The sequence below is a fragment of the Eurosta solidaginis genome, chromosome 4, assembly GCF_040869045.1.
Source record: "Eurosta solidaginis isolate ZX-2024a chromosome 4, ASM4086904v1, whole genome shotgun sequence".
Taxonomy (NCBI): domain Eukaryota; kingdom Metazoa; phylum Arthropoda; class Insecta; order Diptera; family Tephritidae; genus Eurosta; species Eurosta solidaginis.
The window spans coordinates 76,027,776-76,055,543 of record NC_090322.1 but is presented as its reverse complement, the minus strand read 5'-3'; the positions used below and the strand labels follow the sequence as shown (position 1 = coordinate 76,055,543).

General features: G+C 40.9%; 1 protein-coding gene across 1 annotated transcript in view; it reads left to right on the top strand.

The window, feature by feature from the left end:
* Tre1 (Trapped in endoderm 1) overlaps positions 1-27,768 on the top strand; it is a 713,802-nt gene that overhangs the window by 67,113 nt on the left and 618,921 nt on the right. The window lies entirely within an intron of this gene.

The window sequence follows — 27,768 nt, the reverse complement described above, 5'->3', positions numbered from 1 at the left end:
CAACATCACCAACTGGTAGTTTAGATAAAACAACATTGGCGCCTTACTTAGCTAGTTTATTCCCTCACTAGAGTATGCACCTTATCGTTGGTGTGAGGGCTTAGCCGAACTCCATAGCGGCCAAATATGAGGCGGAGCTGTTTAGGACTGCCATCTACGCCGTTTCGCCTCATAGGAGGGCGGCGGGATGTCGGTGACCAAGAACTGCCATCCCCCTAATCCAGGGTGTTATGCGGCCGTGCCTATTGGACGATTTGCAGCCAGGGGATAAATTCTGCTGTATTCGAAAGGAGCCTTCCCGATACCGGGCCACCTCGGGAAGTATTTATGGCCTTACTACAGTAAGGGGCGCTGCTGTGGCAGACGGTTCTTTCCCTGTATATAATACTGGACCGCTGAGCCCGCCTTGTCGAGCAGGTGGTCGTACGACCAAGATGAACGACTCATTATCTGATTGTAATAAGGACGATGTAAAGAGGAGGACTGAGTCGCAATCCAAGGACGACAAATACGAATTAAGCGATGCGTCGGACTCGGGGAGTGAGAGTAGTGCTGATTCAATGAACTCCGTGTTAGAGAAGCACACAAATGAAAACGGAGTAGAAGAGTGGAGAACGGTACGGAGCAGAGGAAGTAAAAGAGCTCTCTCGCAGTACCGTGCAGCACTAATAATTGTACAACGCTTGGGAGCAGTGGTCGATCCAACATAAGTGGAGATCGAGCGCTTGGAATGGGCCCATGAGGCGGTAGAAGTAGGTCGAAGGCAGTTCAAAAGGTTTGCTGCGAGAAACCCTCGGTTCTGCAACCGGTACGAGGAGGAAGAAGCGTCGAATGGCAGAATGAAGGGGCAACGTTCGGCGGAAGGCGACAAGCCTGCTTTCAAGAGGCAGAAAGGACCCAGTCCTAGAGCCGCGAAGCAGGGCAGTGGCATAGACAAGACAAGTAGGCCCAAAGCTTTAAGACAGATGAGCCCCAATAGCGAGGTAGGAAGTACCTCGAAAGCTGCTAGTCAGAGGGAAGTGTCAACTACGGAAGTAGGAGATAAGCCAAAGGGAGATAACGCTAATACTCCGGCTTTCTCGGAGATGATAAAGGGAGTTAACGCTAAGACTCCGGATTTCTCGGAGGTGCCAAAGGGAGATAACACTAAGACTCCGGCTTTTCCCGAGAAGATGAGTGATGTGGCAAAGCAGTCACTGATTGTGGCGCTGGTTGATCGTAGCAGTCCTTTCGGAGGTGGAGATCTGTGGAAAGGGAGCTTATTAGCTTAATGCTTAAGATGATGCGGGAACAACCAAGTAAGCCCCTTCCAACCTTTGATTTGGGGCATGATATAATGGTGTGAAGATGATAGCGACAACATCGCGAGCTTGCGGTGGCTGGAGGAAGTGGTTCCAAACCTTCAAAGGCAAGGCACGAACCCGCGGTTTGAGGTGGTGGATAAAGCGCAAATCCCACGGTACCAAAAGTTAAGGTATGGATACCATGCGTGATGAAGTTGGAGGATACATTGCGACTTCTGCAGAATCAGAATCCGAACATACCGACACAGGATTGGAAGGTACTTACTGTATCTCGGCCTACCGAGGATGGTCAGTTCTACATCTTCCAAATAAACAAGCAGGCGGAGAATATTTTGTACACGCAGCTTGGCAAAATGTCCTTTGTCACTGGAAAAATTTACATGCGACTCAGGAAAAGAAGTCCCAAGGGTAAAAACCCCAACACATTAGAGGTGGGCGAAGTCGAAAAGGACCTTAAAAGCCTAAGGGAAAAAAGACAGGTGGAGGTCCCCGACATCACCACGAAGGTGTTAGAAGAGGACCAACCGCCAAATGCTGTGACTCCCACAGAGGAACACCCGGCACAACAGTCACGAGAGGCTGAAGGGGGCCTCGAATACTCTAAACCACAAGGGCAAGGGGAAGGCGACGACGTCACGACGAAGGTGCTCGAGGGCGACAAACAGCCCAATTGTGCTGCGAGTCCTACAGATAAACCTCCAACACAGTAAAGTGGCGTCGAGGGAACTCCTCCTAACCCAAGAGGAGGGTTAGTTTGACGTGGCGCTGATCCAGGAGCCATGGCTCTCATCGGGAGGAAAGGCTTCTGGACTTAGCCCGCGCGGGTTTGGCGTTTACTACGCGCAAACGGAAGGACGGGTGCGGGCTGTAGTAATGGTAAGGAAACAGCTGCATTCATATATGCTGCCTAATTATAATATTTTTAAATTAGTTTGAAGAATTTGCTATATTTTTCCTCTGTATTTTTCATTAAAAATTGTTCCACTTTACTATACAAATATTATGCAGCCAAATAAAATTTTCAGAATAAATTCATACAGAGTATTTCTGAAAACATCGGTGTAGTATAATATAGCAAATAAATCATGTTTTTATGGTGTTACATATACAGATTTATTTCGGGTTGATTCATCTTACATTTAAAAATCAAAGCTTTTTCAGTTAGCAAAATTTATAAAACAAAGATGCATATACATCTATTTCCGCTAGTTTCATCTCATTGAGTGTAATACGAGTCTGAACATATTGTCGTCAACCAGTTAATAATATTGTATCATAACATCTCAGAAAATTTGAATTTCACATTACATCAATTTACAATAAAAGGTACATATTTTTTCTTTTTATTCCAATTTTGGTTTATATATTCTGTATACTAAATTAAATTAATGTATAACATTCAATCTACTCCGATAAACGAACTTAAACATTCATTTTGTATATCCAAGTATACAAATAATAGCAGATTCGCTTATTAAAGATAAATTAAAGCGATCGCCATATCTGTAAAGGGGAATATTTTGAATAAGGTCCCACGATTTTCCAACTTTTTTTTCGAGGGGTAGAGGGGGTCCTAAAAATCACCAAAATGGAATCCGCAGCTCTAGGAAACCCTTAGGTTATGAAATATAAGCTTTTTAATTTACACATTTAGTAAAATTCCAACTTAAGTCCTGAAGTTAAAATTCGGGTCGCACATGTCGATAGCAGTATCAAAAGACGCGTATTTGCGTCAAGATTCAGAATCTGAAAGCAGAAACAATATTTTTTTATCTCGTTTAAAAGTTATTGGCGGAAAACCCGTCGATACTATTGTCGTTTTTTTTCGTTTTTGCAAATAAACAAACGAAAACATATGAAGGTGGTGAATAGTGTTGCCAGCTCCTCAACAATATCTTTTTATCTTGGTAGAACATTATAAGGTGGTGGCACGTCGACATAAATGCAAACACACATACACTATCAATGTATTTTGTTTTTGTAATTCTCTGAATAATTTGAAATTAATGTATTTAGTTTACCGAAACGCGAGATTTTTAAATAAATAATAAAGTTTTTTATGATAAGAATTTAGAAAAAGGGGCAGAATACATACATTTGTCAAAAAAAAAAATCGGACTTTATAGAGATGTTTATGGTGATTCCAACGGTATATTTCTTTTATTGTGAAAATGAAAGGCTTGGGGGTAATTCCATGTCAAAAGGCGAAATTATGAATTTTTCAAAACAAAATATCTCCGAAACTAGTGGATGGATTTCAAAAATTGAAAAATCGAAAAATAACTTATAAAAATACCTTTCATCTGATGTATATATATCTTTAACTTTTCTAGTCTTTATTTACCAAAAATTTGAAAAATCTCTTTTTTGGTGGCCATGCCAGTAATTCTGCGTAGAACACCTTTCTGCATAGGCGGCCTTCGGCCGCGCTTATAAAAAATAACCGTGGGCTACGCTATGCCAAGTCCGGGTGTGTGGTATAACCGTGGCTACCGCCACGGTGATGTCCTTCTGCGTAGGCGGCTTTCGGCCACACTTTAAAAAAATAACCCTTAGCCAATGCAACACGGGCTAAGCCATGCACAGTAATTCTGCAGAGAACACCTTTAAAAAACTTACCCTTAACCGATCCGACACCGGCAACAAGAAAACTAAAATAAAAACTCACCTCGAAACAAACCCGCGCGATGTTTTATTAAAAATTTTCATGTTTTATCGTACGAAATAAAAAAAAAATTATTTTATTTTATTTGCCAAACAAAACTGTCGCAGGCGAAAGAAAAGAGAAGTGAAATAAAGAAAAGAGAAGTGAAATGAAGAGAAGAGAAGAGAAGAGAAGAGAAGGGAAAGGAGGATAAGAAAGGTTCATTTTTACGCCTCGATTCTGAGTGTTACCGGTAAAATAGTTCCCAGAACATTATGTAACCGAATATCGTTACCAGTTCTTTTTTTCGCGATTCTGGCCCAAGTGGCCATCACCAAGAATCTCACCAGTGTCTGTGGAGAAATTTGAATGGTAGTTTTTTCGCTTTCACGGTTGCCACTTTGGTCCATTTGGACCAAAAATGGTCCCTTCCAACCCCATTTGGTCAGCTGGTCCCTTTTCTTCAATTTTGGTCCTTTTTAGGCAGTAGCCACGATTGGTACTTTTCTTTCTTTTTCACTCAGGTAAAAATTTTAATATTGCCCAAAAATTCGCCACACTTTCGTTAGCCCCCATATAATTTTGAATTTACTTCAATGGAACTCTCACCATAAAAAATTGCTCAGTCAGTAAAATGTACCAGAACAATAACATTTCCCTAGGATATAATTAAGCCAGGCATTAAAAAGAAAAGTGTTGGCAAACACATTGTCGTTAATTGTTGATGAAATAACCGAATAATCGAAAAAAACTATTGTTTTATAATAATATTAATAACGGCTAGATATTTCGATCGGTTATACAACACTATTAATATAACATTAATATAACACACTTAAAAGAAATGTCAGTGGAAGCATGCAAAATACTGAAAGTCACAACCAGATCAACAGCTAAAAATATAAAAAATAATGTTGAAATTAAAGAAAGTCACACTGAGAACCCCAAAATATATGAAGCGCTAAATAAATTTGAAGTAAAAAGACATGTCAGGCTCGTTTTCAATCCCCCGAAATTATACTTCAAAAAGGGAAAAAAAATTTGTAGCACCATAAATACAAGCAACCTAATTGTAGATGATAAAATTGACTTAGGACAATTCTCTATCAGGCTTGAAAAAGAAGCCGCCAATTTAGGACTTGAAAAAATACAGTTGTCTTTAGGGGACAATTTGTTTAAAAGTAATTATACTCGAGTAGTCAAATTTATTGAAACAGGAAACAGGGTTCTCAAAAAACTAACAATTGCACTAACCCCAGAGGTTTTGTACGTGACTAATCCTGGGAAAATTTGAGAAATTCTGCAGAAATATCATGACGATCCTATTAGTGGTGGCCATACAGGAATAAATCGCATCATAAAGAAAATCAAACAAAGCTATAGCTGGAAAAACATGCGAGGTAACATAAAGAAATACGTAAATAACTGCATACGCTGCAAGAAGAATAAAATCAATAAACATATTAAAGAGCCAATGACTGCCAACCCCCTAATCCAGGGTGTTATGCGGACCGTGCCTATTGGACGATTTGCAGCCAGGGGATAAATTCGGCTGTATTCGAACGGAGCCTTCCCGATACCGGGCCATCTCGGGAAGTAGTTATGGCCTTATCGCAGTAAGGAGCGCTGCTGTGGCAGACGGTTCTTTCCCCGTATATAATACTGGACCGCTGAGCCCGCCTTGTCGGGCAGGTGGTCGTACGACCAAGATGAACAACTCATTACCTGAATGTAATAAGGAGGATGTAAAGAAGAGGACTGAGTCGCAATCCAAGGACGACAAATACGAATTAAGCGATGCGTCGGACTCGGGGAGCGAGAGTAGTGCTGATTCAATGAACTCCGTGTTGGAGAAGCACACAAATGAAAACGGAGTAGAAGAGTGGAGAAGGGTACGGAGCAGAGGAAGTAAAAGAGCTCTCTCGCAGTACCGTGCAGCACTAAGAATTGTACAACGCTTGGGAGCAGTGGTCGACCCAACAGAAGTGGAGATCGAGCGCTTGGAATGGGCCCATGAGGCGGTAGAAGTAGGTCGAAGGCAGTTCAAAAGGTTTGCTGCGAGAAACCCTCGGTTCTGCAACCGGTACGAGGAGGAAGAAGCGTCAAATGGCAGAATGAAGAGGCAACGTTCGGCAGAAGGCGACAAGCCTGCTTTCAAGAGGCAGAAAGGACCCAGTCCTAGAGCCGCGAGGCAGGGCAGTCGCATAGACAAGACAAGTAGGCCCAAAGCTGTAAGACAGATGGGTTCCAATAGCGAGGTAGCAACTACCTCGAAAGCTGCCAGTCAGAGGGAAGTTCCAACTACGGAAGTAGGAGATAAGCCAAAGGGAGATAACGCTAAGACTCCGGCTTTCTCGGAGGCGCTAAAGGGAGTTAACGCGAAGACTCCGGTGTTCTCGGAGGTTCCAAAGGGAGATAACACTAAGACTCCTGTAAAAGAATGCTGGGGTGTACGTGGGGCCTATCGCCCTCTCTTTCTCATTGGGTTTTTACAGCGATTGTAAGCCCTATTCTATACTATGGAGTTCTTTTTTGGTGGAAAGCCACACAAAAAACAACATACCTCAAAAAATTAGAGGGGATATGCAGACTATCGATGCTTTGCATTACGGGAGCCCTGAAAACAACCCCGACGGCTGCACTGTATGCCATTCTGCACATTCCACCTGTAGACCTGGTAGCAAAGAACAAAGCGTTAACGACCGCCACCAGGCTCGATGCTTCGGGGCAGCTTGAGCGCCGACCATATGGCCATAGTAGTATAGCGTCCTCAGTCACAAGACGAACAGACTACATGATTCCCTACCTGCACTTTGAGGGAGATCTTAAGGCCACAATAGAGGTGGACGGTTGGCGCAAGGGTGCGCAAATGGCGGACGAGGCGATACATGTGTACACCGATGGTTCCAAAATAGTGGAAGGAGTAGGGTCTGCGATATACTGCGCTGATCCGGAATTAAGCAGATCCTACAGGCTGCCGGATTACTATAGCGTTTTCCAAGCGGAAATATTAGCCGTAACCAAAGCAGTAGAAACCCTGGAAGAGAATAGCTTAAGCTGCAACCGTGTTAACTTTTATATTGACAGTCAAGCAGCAATTAAGGCAATAATCTCGCATAGCACAGCATCTAAATGCGTGTTAGAGTGTAAGCAGTCTCTGGAGAGAATCGGGACAGGGAGAAGCATATATCTATATTGGGTCCCATGGCATATGGGAATAGATGGGAATGAAAAAGCGGACGAATTAGCTAAAAAGGGCGCATCCCTTGAAACTTGGTCCGTAGACGTCCCAATTAGATTGGGCGAGATTAAGCGAATGCGAGAGGTGCACATGATCGACCAAGCAGAAAAGGCGTGGGTTCAAGCGCGGGGCTGTAAAGTGTCGAAGATTATGTGTAGGTCTTACAACCTTAGACTAACACAGTTGCTTCTATCATTAAAAAGAGAGGACTGTAGACTCATGACGGGTATTCTGACTGGACACTGCCTTCTGGCGTCACATGCCTTTAAATTAGGCTTGGCCAGTGATAGCAGGTGTAGGAAGTGCGGGTTGGAGGAGGAAACGATCGAGCACGTTCTGTGCTCGTGCCCTGCACTTGCCAGCCTAAGACTCCAGCTATTAGGAGTGATACAGCTGTCAGATCTAGAAGCAGCAAGTGGCTTAAGTCCTAGGAAGCTTCTAGTATTTGCCAAGAGGACGGAGTTATTTTATAACATAGGTCCTGGTTTTTGATAGGGTTTTTCAGTTTGGTCGTTAAAACAAACTTCTGGTAACACTACGGACTCAATCAGTCTATGTGAGGTCCTCATGGACCGGCCAGTTCAACCTACCTACCTACAACACTATGTAAAATATATGAAAATAAAAATTTATTCTGGCCTAGCATAGCTTATAGCGAGCACTCTGTCACTCTGACACTTTCAAAACTTATACAAAGAAATTCGATGCATTACTTCTCGTTTGGAAATTTGATATTCAAATTTTTCTCACCCAGCTCAATGAGTTCAAGGAATTCCAGGACTATTGTGGTGTTAAGCCACGCAAGGTAATTTAAAACTAAGTATCTTCGCACAAGAAATATTTTAACTCGAAGGCAGAAGGAAGCAAATGCAGAAGAGATTTGATTTCGGAAGAAATGTTTTGTATAAAATTATTCCGGTAGGTGCTAGCAGAATCCCTGAGTCCTGGGATCAAAACTCACACTTACTGTATCTAGGCTCTGATAATAGGTTTAAACGCTAAGAGAAAAGGTAAGCATCTATAAAAATAGCACTAACAAAATTGCCTAGTTTCATTTATGATTTACTGAGTTTTCCACATACATAGTTCGGCAACACCAGAACGCAAATTTTGAACCGTTTCTTACTAAAACCTAACTGCAACATAGATTTTATTTCATTGCAATCAACAACAAAATGCTGAAACCAAGAGCTTTGTGACCAAAACTAGGTTCACAACGTTTGGTTGGGGGAAGACATAGACTTATCCTATGTCAAAATATAGTACCATTTTTGGTTGCATTACCATATATTTGTTTGCTCAGCTTGAATTAAAGGAACGTCTTCACTATGTTTAGTCAAATTTTATATAGAAACATCCTAAAATTTTGTATTTTATACTAATAAAATAAAATAAAAATTTGGTTCTTTTTTTCGATGAATTTTGGTCCCAAATGAAAACATGGTGTGGCAACCGTGTTCGCTTTACCTAAAATGTCTCGCTTGTAGCAACGAGGTTAACGAATAAACGGGACGATGTGTATATGCATATTATGCATGATAAGTTTCTACATAAGTATATCGTAATATATTCTGTGAAAGTACATAATGTAAGCAAATATGTATAGCAAGAGGCAACACTTTTTTACTATTATCTTTACTTATTTGCGCTTACAATTCTTTATTTTTCAGTTTTGCCCTTTTCTGAACAACAGCTGTTGTGTGGTTATTTCGATGTAACCACCTACTTTAGTGGGTAAAAAATTATCCGGCTACTTTCGCAGGTAGAATACCCAAAGGGTGTAAAAGTTGCCACATGATTTCGTTACCGTGGTGAAGAATGTTGTTACACCACTAGAATCGGGGCGTAAGTGACATTTCATTGGTCAATACAGTGAGTGAATCAATTAATTGGAGGAGTTTTACGCATACAACTGAATCTGATTATTAACCCGAGCAATGTCAACACCCCAAAAAATATTAGACTACAAATTATTCAAAGAGTTTTACAAAATCAAAATACATTGATAGGGTATGTGTGTTTGCATTTATGTCGACGTGCCACCACCTTATAATGTTCTATCAAGATAAAAAGATATTTTTGCGGAGCTGGCAACACTATTCACCACCTTCATATGTTTTCATTTGTTTAATTGCAACAACGAAAAAAGCGACAATAGTATCGACGGGTTTTCCGCGAATAACTTTTAAACGAGATAAAAAAATATGGTTTCTGCTTTCGGATTCTGAATCTTGACACAAATACGCGTCTTTTAATACTGCTATCGACATGTTTTATTTTATTTATTTATTTAATTTTATACAGTCTTGTAAACCTAACCCTTTTGTATATCTATGAGATCATTATCTAAAAGGTAGTTCTTTGCAATAATTATACAATACCTTCTTTAATTGATTGATGTTTTGGCATTGTTTTATTCCAACTGGAAGATCGTTGTATTCTCTCAGTCCTTCGTAGTATATATTTTTCTTGTCGAACTCCGATCGTACTGCTGGAATGCGAAAGTTGTTTTTGTTTCTTGTTTGGTAATCGTGAACCTCGTTGTTGTATATCAGTCGGTCGTTAAGATATTTAGGCTGATTTCCTATTTTAATGTTATGTATACATTTTAAAGTATAGTATACGATGATTTGTTTAACACTTAGCCAATTTAGGCCCTCAAGCATTTCATGTATTGGTGTATCGTAACGTTTCTTAAGGATAAACCGCATTGCTATATTTTGCTTCACCTGGAGTTTTGAGATATTCGAATCCGATAATGTGAATAAAATTGTAGGCCAATATATGAAGTGAGGCTCTATAATGGATCTATATCCATTACTTTATAATATTTGCTCACATGTTTACAGGTTCGAAACATGAATCCCATTTTTTTTGATATTTTAGCTTCTGTATATTTGAGGTGCTCATTAAACTTTAGTTTCTCATCAATTATTATTCCAAGGTATTTCATTTCATTTACTTTATGAATCGTACAATTTGCTATTTTCAGCGACGTATTTTCTTCTACGGAAGATTTCCTCTTTAATATCATAAATTTTGTTTTGTCAATATTTATTTTAAGCCTGTTTTGACACAACCACTTATATACTGTGTCTAAATCCTCTTGCATCTTGGACGTAGCTTCTCTCTCCGATGCACAGCTAACAGTCAATAGTGCATCATCTGCAAAAAGCCTAATCTGGCAATGGCTCAGACAGTTTTTAATATCATTTATGTATATGATGAATAGTATTGCTGCAAGTACAGATCCTTGTGGTAGGCCTATCTCAGTATCAATTTCAGGGGAAATTTGATTTCTAATTATGGTTTTCTGCTTCCTTCCAGTAAGGTAGCTTTTAAACCACTCCAGGGTTTTATTACGTACTCCTATGTTATGTAGCTTCCTCAGCAGTATTACCCTGTCAATAGTCTCAAATGCCGTTTTTAGGTCTAGGAACACTGCGACTGTCACTAACCTGTTTGACATTTCTTCCTTCCATTCTGCTACAACCAGGTTTAGAGGGGCTTCACAGGAGTGTTTGGATCTGAAACCTGATTGTTCACTTATGATAATTTCATATTTGTTTAAATACTCGATAAGCTGGTCTTTGACGACTTTATCTATTATTTTTACATCGCTGGGAATCGTATTAATAGGTCGTATTTCTTCTGGTTTTTCTGTGCCTCTCACTTTTTCAAATGGTACAACCGTCGCAGTTTTCCAACATGACGGAAAGATTCCGTCTCTAAAGCTTTCTTTAATTATGGATGTATACATGAAACCCAGATACTCCATACTATCTTTACATACACCTTCAGTTATCAGTTTTTTCCCTCCATATTTATTTTTCAAAGTAGCTGTTATGCGCATAATCTGTTGAACGTTTATAGGTTTAAGATTCATTAATTCTCTATTTATATCTTCCGGTGCATTTTCTGGTATAATTGCTTCTATAGTATTACATATTTCTTTTATGCTTCCAACGAAGTACTGGTTTAAACGACTTGCGATTTCTTGATCTTCTTCAATTGGTATGTTATTTATAATAATCCGTCTTATTTGAGATGTTTCGTTGTTTAAATTTACCACGTCTTTAAGACATATCCACATTTTCTTTTGTTTATTACAATTTGCCATAATTTTATTTTCCATATATTGCTTCTTTTTTATTTTGATCAGTTTTTTATATTCGCGTTTAGTATAATTATAATTATCCCATTCGTTGGTTCTCTTGGCTATCTTGGAAAGCTCATACTTTAATTTGCTAAGTTCTGTAAGCTCATGATCATACCATTTATTTATTATTTTTATTTGCACTCTTTTCTCGTACGTTAGCATTTCCATTACATCACATAAAATATTATTAATAGTTTGTACTCTAAGTCCACTATCACAGCTTTTATGTTCCACGAAATTGTAATTTCTTAAAAGAGTTATTAGATTATCTTTTGTATATCTATCCCAACACCGGCGATTTTCATATATTCTCATTTTTTGTTTTTCTTTCACAGGCAGTTTGAAACAGATCGTTTCATGGTCGGATATACGTTGTTCTTCTAGATCTTTTATTTCTATTTTATCATTGTTACTAAAAAGCAGGTCTATTTTTGTTCTGGAAGCTTCGGTCATTCTTGTATCGAATTCAACTAACTGATTCATTGATGCTGTCGCGATGTATGAGTTAGTTGGTTGGAATACGTTGACTTGTATTTATGTTTATGTTAAAGTCACCAATTATGATGTTATTTTCACTTTCACTGTAATATTCGTCAAGTATCTCACCGATATATTGTATGAATTCAGCATCACTTGTATTAGGAGAGTGGTATACTAAACCAATTTGCCATTTCATCGCTCCACCTAGTATTTTTATCACAATATACCATAGGTTATTGTTTATACCGTTATTATATACAATTTTAAATTTAATCGATTTATGTAGATATATTAATACACCACCTGTATGTCGGCTATGTGAATCACATCTAATATGATTAAAACTAATAATACTTAATTCAGACTCACTTTATTATCTGTTTCATGGGTCTCCGTACATAACACAATACTAGGTTTTTCTTCCTCAACCATTCTTTCTACTTCGTTCTTGTTGGCTGTTATACTATTTGTATTTAGGTATATGCATTTTAATTCATCGTTCCAGGTATTACGTTTTTTCTTTTCTTCACCGTTTTTTAATTGCTAATACCCGAGCTTATTCTTTCTATTTTGCAGCTTATTTACATAGCATGGACACTCTTTGTCCAACGTATCATGGTTATATCTAATGGTAGGTTTAATTTTTCCTTTGCTCTTATACAATTCAAGCATTTTTTTATTGGATTTTGATTACACGTTTTCGATTTATGGTCCCCATGGCACTTGTGACAGGCTTCTTCATTCTTGCATTCCGCAGATTTGTGGTTAAAGCCTTTACACTTATAGCATCTTAGTACATCTATCGCGTCAAACACTTGACATCTTTCCCAACCGACATTTATTCGTTCCGCGGCAAGTATCTTTGAAATGTCATCTTTTTCAGTTTGTATAATTATATCCATAACCACTGTATTACCCCGTTTTCTTTCAATTTTCTTTACAAATTTTAACGAACTTTCGCTTAACTTGAGTATTTTGTTTTCTTATTGTATCAATCAGCGCATTATTGTCACCTTGAAAGTTTACTCCTCTCACTATAAAACTCGGTCGAATTATGTCTAGCACCTTGATTTCGTATTCTTTCCCAATATTGCTTTCAATTGCTGTTTTAATTTTATCACGTTCGTCAGTATTTTCACTGTGAATTACCATTACACCATTGCTTTTTGATGCTATATTCGATATTTTCAAATTTGTTGGGTCTACTTTGCTATTTAATTCTTTTTTTGTTTTTTCCACATTTTGTTTTGATTTTGTTTTCACTATTATCGCTACATCACTTTTTAATTGCGGAACTTCAGCTTTCTTGTTACCATTTTTCATAGCTTCTGCATACGACATTTCTTTTTGTTTATTTCTACTGCCTATTTTCTTTATTTCACTGTGCACTTTTTCGTTGTCTTTTCCGATTGTCTCTGTTTTATTTTTTACTTCTTCAATCATATCATATAAGCAATTTTATTTCACCAACTTTCTTTTCAAAGAGCCTTTGTGATCTTTCCATTGCTGCCACTCTCTGTGTGTACCGACTCTCTACAGCTTCAATAGAGCTTTTATTTCATTTTGGCTTTTTAACATAACATCTTCAAATTCATGTTTATAATCATTTAATATTGAGTTATTTTTTTTTTACACTCATTTGCATTTCTTGCAGCACCAAGTCTACATTCTGTATATATGTTACGCACTCATCGCACATGAAGCGTGCCATTTTTTTTCATCAAAAATCTTTACACTGTATTCGTCTACACCCGCACATGCACGGCTCAAATGGTAAACCTTATTGCACACTCCTTCACATCGCATACCACTCCCTCCTCTAATGGAACGATTGCACTTCGCACACTCACTCATTTTTGTGTTTCGATTTTAACGACTTGTCCGTTTGTTTGTACTTGTATGCGTTAAAATTTGTTTAATTTGAGTATTTTTTCTCATAGTTATTTTTTTTTTGCAATTCAATGATTTTGCAATTAAAATGATAAAATTTTGTTATTTTTCCACTAATATTTTTTAAATTCCCCTTTGCTATTTGAGTCTCTATCTCGCTCTTGGTTAATTTTACGCCGATCAATGGCTTATTGCCAATTTAGAACGCGAATTTACCGGAGCCACACAATACACGTCCATCCCGTTCGAATCTCTCTCACCATGTGCGACCCGAATTTTAAGTGCAGGACTTAAGTTGAAATTTTACTAAATTTGGAAATTAAAAAGCTTATATTTCATAAACTAAGAGTTTCCTAGAGCTGCGGATTCCATTTTGGTGATATTTGGGACCCCCTCTACCCCTACTAATCAACAAAAGTTTGAAAATCGTGGCACCTTATATAGAATCCAACCCGCTGTAAAAAATAGCCATATCCATATTCACTGATAGCTCAAAATCGCTGTATCGCCCATCATATCTTCTGTATAGAATCGCTTGTTAAAATATAGCGATCGCTATAGCTATAAAAAATAGCCGCGATTCAAAAATAGCCATATCTATTTTCACTGATAGCTCAAAATCGCCATATCGTCTACCAGTATTGGGCACATAATAAAAACAATATGCTGCAATGTTAAAGTGACTTTTAATACGCTTTAGTTAGTATTATTAAGTTCCTTTGAACATACATATTTATTTATTTATTTATTTATCAGTCTACAAATTAAACAATTATACAGACCAAATATACCGACACTTAATTCACAGATGTAATACACGATATAAACAACATAAGCAGTCATCAATTTTAAAGTAATATTTAAACAGTATTTAATTAAACGCTTGAAAATTTCAATTAAAAACTTAGAAGAAGGCAAAAGTTAAAATGTTGTAAATGAGTTAAAATGTACTCATGAAGGAGCTAGTAACAAATAATTTATGAAATTGACAATAAAGCAAATTAATAGTATATAAAATATATACAGAAAAGAATTTATACAGAGTAAATTTGATTACATACATATAAAAATAGTGATCACAAGGCAATTTTGCAAACAAGTATCAAGTAACTGGTACTTCATATTTGAAACAGAGGGCTGAACAGTATATCACGGTTTAGCGTTCTTTGCTTCATTTCGAATTACAAATTTAATGTAGTTAAAAGGTATTTTTTAATACCAAGAAACGAGTCGCAGACGTCTAAATTTTTACAGTGTTTATTAAAATTACGACATAAACACTGAAGTGGTTCGTGCATTTCATAATTCGACCTACATGTAGCTACAAAAATTGATTGAAAATGTCTAGAGGGCCTAATAGGAACGTTAAACTTAATTTCACCAAGCAAAAATGGACTATTTATTGACCCTCTTATTAATTTAACAATAAATAAGACAAAAAGCATCTCCCTGCGGCTCTGCAATGTGGGCAGCTGTATTAGTTTTAACCGGCTGCAATAGGGGGAAAGATTTTTAGATGGATCGCATGGTAAGTGTTTTAAAGCGAAGAGCAAAAATTGTTTCTGGACCGATTCCAGCTTGTCAGAATGAACCTGATAACGCGGATTCCAAATTATTGAAGCATATTCCAAAGTAGGTCTGACCAATGATTTAAAAAGAGTTTTTGTAACGTATGGGTCATTAAATTCTTTAGACCAACGTTTAACAAAAGCCAAGGTACCTTTAGCGCTATTCACGCAAGATTCAATATGAAGCTTAAAATCGAGTTTTGGGTCCATTGTAACGCCTAAATCAATAAAATTAGTAACTTGCTTGATTACATAGTCGCCAATAACATAATCATGGGATTGGAAGGACTTCCTTGTAAAACACATGAACTTACATTTAGGTAGGTTTAGTGACATGGCGTTTACATTACACCAGTCACCAAGACTATTCAGATCAGCCTGAAGACATGCCCTATCCACGGGTGAGCGGATAGGCATTACAAGTTTGACGTCATCAGCGTACACCAACGGCTTGCAGCTCTTCAAAACACTGGGAAGGTCATTAATGAACAACAGGAACAAAACCGGACCAAGATGGCTGCCTTGAGGAGCACCAGAAGTTACGTTTATGAACCGAGACCAACAATTATTAAATATAACTGTTTGTTTTCTTTCCTTCACATAAGAAGAAACCCAAGATAGAAGCAAAGGAGGAAATCCTAACCGATGAAGTTTGAATAAATGTATAGAATGAGAAACTTTATCAAATGCCTTACTAAAATCAGTATAAATAACATCAGCTTCACAAATAGTCTTAAAACCGTTGGATACAAAGGTTGTAAACTCGAGCAAGTTGGACACCGTTGATTTACCCTTGCAAAAGCCATGTTGTGAAAAGTCAATTAATGAAGATACTCTAAAAGCAATCTGTTTTGTGATAATCAATTCAAAAAGCTTAGGAATAGTGTTTAGTTTAGCTATTCATCTATAATTTATAACACACGTTCTGGTTCCATTTTTATGCAGTGGTATAATGAATGATTCTTTCCACTTCTTGGGGAATACCCCTTGCTTCAGGGACGCATTAAACAAACAGGCTAGAGGTCGATGTAAGTATCGAGCACAAGATTTCAGCACTACCGACGGAATTTGATCCGGACCACTAGAGTAAGGAATTTTTAGATTTTCCAGATGAGTTAAAACATCATCAGTACATATATATGGGACTGCCTGGGAATCCAGAGGAGACAATCTGAAAGGATAATTCGATGGCGGGTAATCATAGGTATTTGAATAATTAGATTCGAAGAAATCCGCAAACATGTTAGCAATTTCGAAGGCTATCGGTGGAAATCTGATCATTTAGCTTCATTGTATAAGGAAACCCTTTTATCTTCCTTTTTGAATTAACAAAGCTGTAAAACGACTTAGGATTGACAAAAATTTGGCTTTTAATCCTACTTATAAAGTCTTATAACAAACTCTGTTCAATGTGTTATATTTGTGACGCAAAATTGAGTAGGCGGCATAGTCAGTCATTGATCCAGGAAGTTTGTAACGTTTCAATGAACGCGTCTTCTGATTTTTCAGGCGTTTCGATTCTTAAGTGCTCCAAGCCGATGATGATATAGCAGTGGTTTCGGACGTAGGTATGCATTTTTTAAATATTCCGTATATTACATTATTAAAATGGGATATACTCTCATCAATATCCCAATCGTACTCAGGCCAATTTATTCTCGATACTTCGAGTATTACTTTAGACCAATTGGCTTTCCAAAACAGAAACCGGTGAGGGGTCTTTCGCACTACGTTGGAGGAACGCTCAGATAAATTATGAGATTCCATAAACATCGCGAGAGCAGGATGATACACATCTTCAGACAGGACAAGGGGATCGCATCGATTTACAAAACAATTTGAATCGTCTGAGAAAATGAAATCCAAGCATTTACCGAATTTATTCTGAATGTTGTTAACTTGAAAAAGTCCAACATCTGCAAACTCGTTTAGGAAATCATAGTGGATAGCGCGAGAAGAAGTAGGGACTAGCTTCCCGTAGATAAGACTTCATGACACACATGGCAGATTAAAATCGCCAAGTACAGTAACAGAATCACGGGCCCTGGCAGTAGGTAGGTAGGTTGAACTGGCCGGTCCATGAGGACCTCACATAGACTGATTGAGTCCGTAGTGTTACCAGAAGTTTGTTTTAACGACCAAACTGAAAAACCCTATCAAAAACCAGGACCTATGTTATAAAATAACTCCGTCCTCTTGGCAAATACTAGAAGCTTCCTAGGACTTAAGCCACTTGCTGCTTCTAGATCTGACAGCTGTATCACTCCTAATAGCTGGAGTCTTAGCCTGGCAAGTGCAGGGCACGAGCACAGAACGTGCTCGATCGTTTCCTCCTCCAACCCGCACTTCCTACACCTGCTATCACTGACCAAGCCTAATTTAAAGGCATGTGACGCCAGAAGGCAGTGTCCAGTCAGAATACCCGTCATGAGTCTACAGTCCTCTCTTTTTAATGATAGAAGCAACTGTGTTAGTCTAAGGTTGTAAGACCTACACATAATCTTCGACACTTTACAGCCCCGCGCTTGAACCCACGCCTTTTCTGCTTGGTCGATCATGTGCACCTCTCGCCTTCGCTTAATCTCGCCCAATCTAATTGGGACGTCTACGGAGCAAGCTTCAAGGGATGCGCCCTTTTTAGCTAATTCGTCCGCTTTTTCATTCCCATCTATTCCCATATGCCCTGGGACCCAATATAGATGTATGCTTCTCCCTGTCCCGATTCTCTCCAGAGACTGCTTACACTCTAACACGCATTTAGATGCTGTGCTATGCGAGATTATTGCCTTAATTGCTGCTTGACTGTCAATATAAAAGTTAACACGGTTGCAGCTTAAGCTATTCTCTTCCAGGGTTTCTACTGCTTTGGTTACGGCTAATATTTCCGCTTGGAAAACGCTACAGTAATCCGGCAGCCTGTAGGATCTGCTTAATTCCGGATCAGCGCAGTATACCGCAGACCCTACTCCTTCCACTATTTTGGAACCATCGGTGTACCCATGTATCGCCTCGTCCGCCATTTGCGCACCCTTGCGCCAACCGTCCACCTCTATTGTGGCCTTAAGATCTCCCTCAAAGTGCAGGTAGGGAATCATGTAGTCTGTTCGTCTTGTGACTGAGGACGCTATACTACTATGGCCATATGGTCGGCGCTCAAGCTGCCCCGAAGCATCGAGCCTAGTTGCGGTCGTTAACGCTTTGTTCTTTGCTACCAGGTCTACAGGTGGAATGTGCAGAATGGCATACAGTGCAGCCGTCGGGGTTGTTTTCAGGGCTCCCGTAATGCAAAGCATCGATAGTCTGCATACCCCCTCTAATTTTTTGAGGTATGTTGTTTTTTGTGTGGCTTTCCACCAAACAAGAACTCCATAGTATAGAATAGGGCTTACAATCGCTGTAAAAACCCAATGAGAAAGAGAGGACGATAGGCCCCACGTACACCCCAGCATTCTTTTACATGCATAGAGTGCCATTGAGGCCTTCTTGACCCTCTCCTCCACGTTGAGCTTCCATGACAGCTTACTGTCTAGGATGATTCCTAGATATTTTGTGCAAGGTTTCTCCTGTAAGGTCACCGCTCCTAACTTAGGCCTGGTCCAATTTGGGACCTTGTACCTCTTTGTAAACAAGACCATATCCGTCTTCTCCGCATTGACTTTCAGCCCGACATTAGATGCCCAGGTATGAATATCCCGAAGCGCCCGATCCATCAAAAAACTAATCGTTGGAAGGCATTTTCCACTTATGACAATTGCATCGTCATCTGCGTAAGCCGTAAGTTTTACGGATCCCTCATCGAATTGTCTGAGCAGTTGGTTGATGACCAGTGTCCACAGCAGAGGTGATAGCACCCCTCCCTGCGGCGTGCCCCTGTCCACTGATTTCGTGGCCTCGTACAATCCCCATTGTGATGTAATCTTTCTGCAATTTAACATGCAGGCGATCCATCTGATTAAGGCAGGATGTACTTTAATGTAATTAAGACCATCCATAATCGCCCATTTTGCAACGTTATTGAAAGCCCCGGCAATGTCCAAGAAGACTCCTAGAGCATACTCCTTATATTCCAGGGATTTCTCTATGCTTATTACCACCCTATGCAATGCGGTGTCTACCGACTTGCCTTTGGTGTACGCATGCTGTGTTGTGGAGAGCAGCTTTTCATCCACGTTGGACTTTATGTACACATCTATCAGCCTCTCAAAGGTTTTGAGCAGAAATGATGTTAAGCTAATGGGTCTATAGTGTTGGTAATAAGAATTGTTAGGCAACATGATATATTCACCGCTACTGTTAATTTTCTTTTGCAGCGTCATTCTTATTGATAAAGCTTTTATGCTATGCAAATAATCATATATGTAACTTTTTCCTTTTTGTCATTGTCAAATATACTCTCGTGGACTTAAGATGTAAGTCGTGTCGTTTTTGTCTTATTACATCGGTAATACTGTGCACGTAAGTTCTCTATACCTCTGATAGGTTATGGGCCCAGGTCGTAATAGGGTTTAAAGTTAATCACAAGTAAAGTTAAAAAAAAAAATGAGTACACCTGGATTATATTCGATTGAAAAGCTGGACGACAGCAATTACGTATCGTGGGCGGTGCAGATGAGGAGCGTTTTAGTCCACACTGAATTATGGGCAATCGCCAGTGGAAAAATCGTGAAAAGTGAAGAAGCCACAGCCGAAGAAGCAGCAGCGTTTGACACCAAGGATGAAAAAGCATTAGCTAGCATTATGTTATGCATAAAGCCGTCACAGGTAAATCATGTGAAGCATTGCAATACAGCGGCGATGGCTTGGAGTAAACTTCAGCAAATACATCAACCCACCGGTCCGGCGCGAAAAGTTGTTTCGCCAATTGTTATCACTTAGGTTGAGCGAAGGTGATAAAATTCAAGACCATTTAAATGAGTTTTGCGATATACATGAAAGGTTGGCTGAAATATCGGTAACTTTAGCAGACGAAATGTCTGTGATAGTATTATTAGCAAGTTTGCCCAAATCGTATGAGAACTTCGTTGTGGCGATCGAGTCTCGAGATTCCTTGCCTACATTAACTACACTAAAAGTCAAGTTGCTTGAAGAGGGGGCGAGGCGAGAAGAAGATAAAAGCGGCGAAGTTCATTCTCAACACGCGCTGGTGGCGCAGGCAAATATTCAGAAAGTTCCTAATGCCAAGAATATCGCTAGCAATAACCAGAGTCATGGTGTGGGAGAAAAGAAAAAAGGCAACAACAATGGCAGAAGTCGAGGTAAATGCTTTAATTGCGGGAAGTTTGGACACTTTGCCGCGAAATGTAAAGAGCATCGTCATACGGTTCGGGGTGATAAATCGTTCGCTATCCTTGCTTCTATTTCCCCTCATGAGTTAAAGAGCGATGAGTGGTGTATTGATAGCGGAGCAACTTCACACCTATGCTGTGACCGCTCATTATATGTAACTTTTAGAAAACGAAACGAGAGAATAGAATTAGCGGGAAACAAGTATATAGAAGCAAACGGAATTGGCGAAGTATGTATACACACTGATAGCTATCGAATTAAATTGAAGGAGGTTTTGTACGTGCCAGACTTAAAATGCAATTTCGTATCAGTAAATAAGGCATGTGAACACGGATTAGTTGTGACCTTTGAAAATAATGGAGCTGTAATCAAAGAGAAAAATCCCGTATTGATAAAAGCGCAGTTAGTTGGCGGTTTGTATGTTTTTAAAAGTATCACAAACAAGTGTTTTGGTGTTAAGCAAGACAACGAAATAACCATTTGGCACAATCGCTTTGGCCATCTAAATTTTGAGAGCTTATATGAAATGGCAAATAAAGAGTTAGTGTATGGCCTCAAGTTGAAAGATATTTCAGTTAAAAGTGATTGCGTCACTTGTGCCAAAAGCAAGATTTGTGTTAAACCTTTTGCTAAAGCATCGAAAAGTCGTGCCGAAAGCTTACTAGAAGTGGTACACTCCGATTTATGTGGCCCCATGAACACGGATTCGATTGGTGGCTCCAAATACTTCCTCACCTTCATCGATGATAAATCGCGGTATATATTTGTGTATTTTTTGAAAGCGAAAAGTGAGGTGTTTGCTGTTTTTAAAAAATTCAAGCAAATGGTAGAAAAGCAAACTGATAAAAAGATTAAGTGCTTGAGAAGCGACAACGGCCGCGAATATCTTAATAATGAATTTGAAACGTTTTTGATTAAAAATGGTATACAACGCCAGTTGACAACACCATACAACCCCCAGCAAAACGGCGTAGCTGAACGGGCCAATCGAACCTTAGTTGAAATGGCACGCAGTATGTTAGTGCATAGTAAGTTGGGTGAAAATTTTTGGGCAGAGGCGGTATCCACGGCAGTTTACCTTCGAAATAGAGCCGCAACAAAGTCGCTGGTTAACAAAACACCGTTCGAGGTGTATACAGGTAAAAAGCCTACAGTAACACACCTTAAAGTATTCGGCTCTTTAGCGATTGCTCTAGACAAAACGCACTCAAAGAAATTTCAACCCAAAGGGAAGGAATACATTATGGTTGGGTATTCAGTCACCTCCAAGGCTTATCGAGTGATGGATCCAAACACGCGTAAGGTGATCACAAGCAGAGATGTAATTTTTATGGAAAATACGCACTTTGGTAATGAAAACGAGCACGTCGACATCACGTCTTTTGATAATGGAGCCTTTAATTAAGATGAGAGTGAGAACAACACTAAGAGTGAGCCAGCAAATGATTTGAGCGAAGAATGCCCAGCTGAAGCAAGCGACGAAGGTATGGAAGAAGATAATAAATGTACAAATGAGGTGCGGTATGATCTGCGTCCACGTAAAGAACGTCATATATTGAATATGATAGATACCAACGAAATACTTGTACCCAATTCGGTAAGGGAGGCGTTGGGTAGTGCGCATTCGGCGGAGTGGATGGCCTCTATGAAAGAGGAGTACGACGCCCTGGTAAAAAATCAAACTTGGTCATTAGTGGATCTTCCTACAGGCGAAAAGGCAATCAGCAGCAAATGGGTATACATCATTAAAAGAAACCCTGACGGTAGTATTAAACGTTTTAAGAGCCGTTTGGTAGCAAAGGGGTGTAGTCAACAGTTTGGAGTGAACTTCACCGAAACGTTTTCACCGGTGTTGAGGTATGCGACAGTTCGTTTACTGTTGGCGTTGGCGTGTGAGCATGAACTGCATTTACATCAAATGGACGTATCTTCAGCATACTTAAACAGCAATTTACAAGAGATAGTGTATATGAAACAGCCGGAGGGGTTCGTATGCGATGAGTTTCGACACCGAGTGCTGAAGCTCAATAAGGCACTATATGGATTAAAGCAAAGTGGGCGTGAATGGAACTCTAAGTTGGACACAGTCCTAAGATCGTTTGGGTATTCGCCGTGCGTCAGCGAGTCTTGCGTGTATACGAAACACGAAAATGGTAATTATAACATTATAGCTGTGTATGTTGATGATTTAATTGTAGGTGGCACCCGGTTAGAAGACGTAGTTGCGATCAAAGCAAAAATTGCGAACGAGTTTGATCTGGTTGACAGTGGGCAACTGCGGTATTTTCTGGGGTTGGAGATCCAGCGCGAAGGTAAAACAGACGCAATTACTCTTGGTCATAAAAAATATATAACGGATCTATTAAACCGGTATGGTATGTCCGAATGTAAGGCTGTAGTGACACCCTTAAATGCTGGGTTCCAAGTCAGCTGTGATGATGCAAAATGTAGACGCGTTGATAAAAGGGAATACCAATCGCTTATCGGTGCGTTGATATACTTGGCAATATCAACCTGACCGGATATTCTGCATTCGGTCTGTAAACTGTCGCAAAAGAATACCGATCCACATTCTGAGCACGAAGCAGGGGCTAAACATGTGTTACGCTACCTGCAAGGTACGAGCGATTTTAAACTACATTACCGAAAATCAGGTCAGCCCATTAAATGCTACGTCGACGCTGATTGGGGCGCTGATGTTGGCGACAGGAAGTCTTATACAGGCAGTGCATTTTATGCTGCCGGTGCAGTATTCTCGTGGGAATCGAAAAAACAAAACATCGTTGCCTTAAGTAGCACTGAAGCTGAATATGTGGCGCTTTCTACAGCTGCAAAGGAGGCAGTATATTTAAGAATGCTCCTTGCTGAAATGGGTTTTCCTATTAATAGCCCAACCTTAATTAATAGCGATAATCAAAGTGCTTTACATCTAGTTAAGAATCCGGTTTATCATTCTAGAAGTAAGCATATAGATTTAAAGTTTCATCATGTTAGGGATTTGTATAAGTCAGGTGAGATAAGTCTAAATTACATTTGTACTGAAGATATGGTATCTGACATTTTAACCAAAAACCTTCAAAAGGTAAAGCATTGTAAATTTAGAAGCGAAATGGGTTTGTATTAGTCAGATAGACAATATATACTTATAATATGTACATGTTGAGGAGGAGATATAGTCTTTGGGATACACGTGATCGATCTTCCCCGCCTTTGGTAGAAAAGCTACACGAGCAGTTCTCCAAGAGTGCGGTACATGATTCAGTCTTATGCACCCATCGAATATTATTTTAAGCCATTCCACGACCGCCCTACTTGAGACTTGTAGCATTGCCGGGAATATACCATCTGGGTTCGGCGATTTAAACATAGAAAACGTCTTCACTGCCCACTCGATCTTGGTATCGGTCACCAAGCCCGGCACCACTAGCTCCGTGATCGAAGTGTGAGTGATGTCTGCTGGTTCTTCTAAACCGTCTCCCGATGGGAAATGTGTATCGAGAAGCACCTCAAGGGATTCCTCACTATCACGTGACCATTCCCCGTTCTCTTTCTTTATTAGTCCCTGGACTATGTTTCCCTTTGCTAGGACTTTTTCAACCGTGCTGTTTCACTGGAGCACTCTATGTCCGTACAGAAACTTTTCCATGAGTTTCTCTTCGCCCTGGTAATTTCACGCTTGTAGATCCTCAGTAGATCCCTGTACTCGTCCCGACACGCTTCGCTTTCCGCGGTCTTTGCGAGTTTAAACATTTCTTTTACCTGTTTTCTTAGAAGACTCAGCTCATTGCTCCACCATGGCGGCTTTGCTTTTCCTCTGAATCTTCTTAGAGGGCAAGCTTTGTTATACGCAGTCATAAGCGTCCTTGTTAGGAATTCATTCGACTCCTCCAGTTCCTCTACATTAGCAACCTCTTTGGGTTGTCCCAGTTTCGTTTCTACATGTTTCTGGAATTTAGTCCAATTCGTTGCCCTAGGGTTTCTAAAGGTTCCTCCCTTCTCTACCCTCTTTAGTGGGATGCTGAAGCTTATATACGCATGGTCGGAGAAGGATGGTCTATCGAGAACCATCCAATCATACCTTGATATATCACGCTCGGAGCTCAATGTAATATCCAGAACATTGCTGGATGTTGGACCAATGTATGTAGGAACATTTCCCCTGTTGGCTATCTGCAAATTGGTTTGCAGGATGTAACAAAATAGAGATTCGCCTCTCTCGTTCGTATCTGCTCCTCCCCACGCATTGTGGTGCGCATTTGCATCTGCGCCTATGACCAACCGCCCTTTGCGCCCTTCCTCCTGTACTAGCCTTTTGCACTCCATCGGTGGAGCACCGCCTAGGGGCCTAAGGAGTCATCTCCGTAAGCATTTTGAGGAAATACGGCACCTGAGAACCCAGCCGTATGAAGCGGAAAAACACAAGCAGGTCCTTGGTGAACTCCATAGACAGGCGTCGGACCTTTATGTCGGGAATTGCCCGGTGAATCCAGTACTTGAAGAAAAATATCCAGAACTCGCAGAAGAGGAACGCATACTCCCCAGGGAAACGCGTGTCACTCTTGCTCAACTTCGTTCTGGATACTGTAACAGGTTAAACTCTTACCTATCCAGAATCAACCCCGACATACAAACTGTATGCCCTGCTCGCAATGTGTCCCCACATGACACCAACCATCTCTTTAATTGTAATGTGGAACCAACACCTCTAACACCCCTTTCCTTATGGTCCACCCCTGTTGAAACGGCAAGTTTCCTTGGACTCCCGTTAGAGGATATTGATGACAATTTGTGATCGGTCGCGGCTATTAGGTGGGGCGAGCATTGCTACAACAACAACAACTCCATCGGTGGAACCTCCGCAGCATGGGCCATGTAGCAGGACGCCAGGATAAATGCCTGCTTATTCTTTTGCTCAACGGCCACCGCTACGAGATCCTCGGTGGTGTAATTAGGCAGCATATATGAATGCAGCTGTTTCCTTACCATTACTACAGCTCGCACCCGTCCTTCCGTTTGTGCGTAGTAAACGCCAAACCCGCGCGCGCTAAGTCCAGAAACCTTTCCTTCCGATGAGAGCCACGGCTCCTGGATCAGCGCCACGTCAAACGAACCCTCCTCAAGGGTTACGAGGAGTTCGCTCGACGCCACTTTACTGTGTTGGAGGTTTATCTGTAGGACTCGCAGCACCATTGGGCTGTTTGTCCCCCTCCAGCACCTTCGTCTTGACGTCGTCGTCCTCCTCTTGCCCTTTTGGTTTAGAGTATTCGAGGCCCCCTTCAGCCCCTCGTGAATGTTGTGCCGTGTGTTCCTCTGTGCGAGTCACAGCACCATTTAGCGGTTGGTCCTCTTCTAGCACGTTCGTGGTGACGTCGGGGACCTCCACCTGTCTTTTTTCCCTTAGGCTTCTGAGGTCCTTTTCGACTTCGCCCACTTCCAGCGTGTTAGGATTTTTATCCTCGGGACTTCTTTTCCTGAGTCGCATGTAAATTTTGCCAGTGCCAAAGGACATTTTGCCAAGCTGCGTGTACAAAATATCCTCCGCCTGCTTGTTTATTTGGAAGATGTAGAACTGACCATCCCCGGTAGGCCGAGATACAGTAAGTACCTTCCAATCCTGTGTCGGTATGTTCGGATTCTGATTCTGCAGAAGTCGCAGTGTATCCTCCGACTTCATCACGCATGGTATCCATACCTTAGCTTTTGGTACCGTGGGGATTTGCGCTTTATCCACCACCTCAAACCGCTCGTTCGTGCCTTGCCTTTGGAGGTTTGGAACGACTTCCTCCAGCCACCGCAAGCTCGCGATGTTGTCGCACGCTATCATCTTCACACCATTATACCATCCTCCCGAATCAAAGGTTGGAAGGGGCTTACTTGGTTGTTCCCGCATCATCTTAAGCATTAAGCTAATAAGCTCCCTTTCCACAGATCTCCACCTTTCAGTAGTCATTTGTCCGAACGGACTGCTACGATCAGCCAGCGCCACAGTCAGTGGCTGCTTTGCCACATCACTCATCTTCTCGGGAAAAGCAGGAGTCTTAGTGTTATCTCCCTTTGGAACCTCCTAGAACACCGGAGTCTTCGCGTTAACTCCCTTTAGCGCCTCCGAGAAAGCCGGAGTCTTAGCGTTATCTCCCTTTGGCTTATCTCCTACTTCCGTAGTTGGAACTTCCCTCTGACTGGCAGCTTTCGAGGTAGTTGCTACCTCGCTATTGGAACCCATCTGTCTCACAGCTTTGGGCCTACTTGTCTTGTCTATGCGACTGCCCTGCCTCGCGGCTCTAGGACTGGGTCCTTTCTGCCTCTTGAAAGCAGGCTTGTCGCCTTCTGCCGAACGTTGCCTCTTCATTCTGCCATTCGACGCTTCTTCCTCCTCGTACCGGTTGCAGAACCGAGGGTTTCTCGCAGCAAACCTTTTGAACTGCCTTCGACCTACTTCTACCGCTTCATGGGCCCATTCCAAGCGCTCGATCTCCACTTCTGTGGGGTCGACCACTGCTCCCAAGCGTTGTACAATTCTTAGTGCTGCACGGTACTGCGAGAGAGCTCTTTTACTTCCTCTGCTCCGTACCCTTCTCCACTCTTCTACTCCGTTTTCATTTGTGTGCTTCTCCAACACGGAGTTCATTGAATCAGCACTACTCTCGCTCCCCGAGTCCGACGCATCGCTTAATTCGTATTTGTCGTCCTTGGATTGCGACTCAGTCCTCCTCTTTACATCCTCCTTATTACATTCAGGTAATGAGTTGTTCATCTTGGTCGTACGACCACCTGCCCGACAAGGCGGGCTCAGCGGTCCAGTATTATATACGGGGAAAGAACCGTCCGCCACAGCAGCGCCCCTTACTGCGGTAAGGCCATAAATACTTCCCGAGATGGCCCGGTATCGGGAAGGCTCCGTTCGAATACAGCCGAATTTATCCCCTGGCTGCAAATCGTCCAATAGGCACGGTCCGCATAACACCCTGGATTAGGGGGTTGGCAGTTCTTGGTCACCGACATCCCGCCGCCCTCCTATGAGGCGAAACGGCGTAGATGTCAGTCCTAAACAGCTCCGCCTCATAGTCGGGCGCTATGGAGTTCGGCTAAGCCCTCACACCAACGACAAGGTGCCTACCCTAGTGAGGGGGGCCCTGGCAGTACTGCACACAGATTTCACTATTGAGGAATGATTCAAATATGAGGAAATGTCAGAT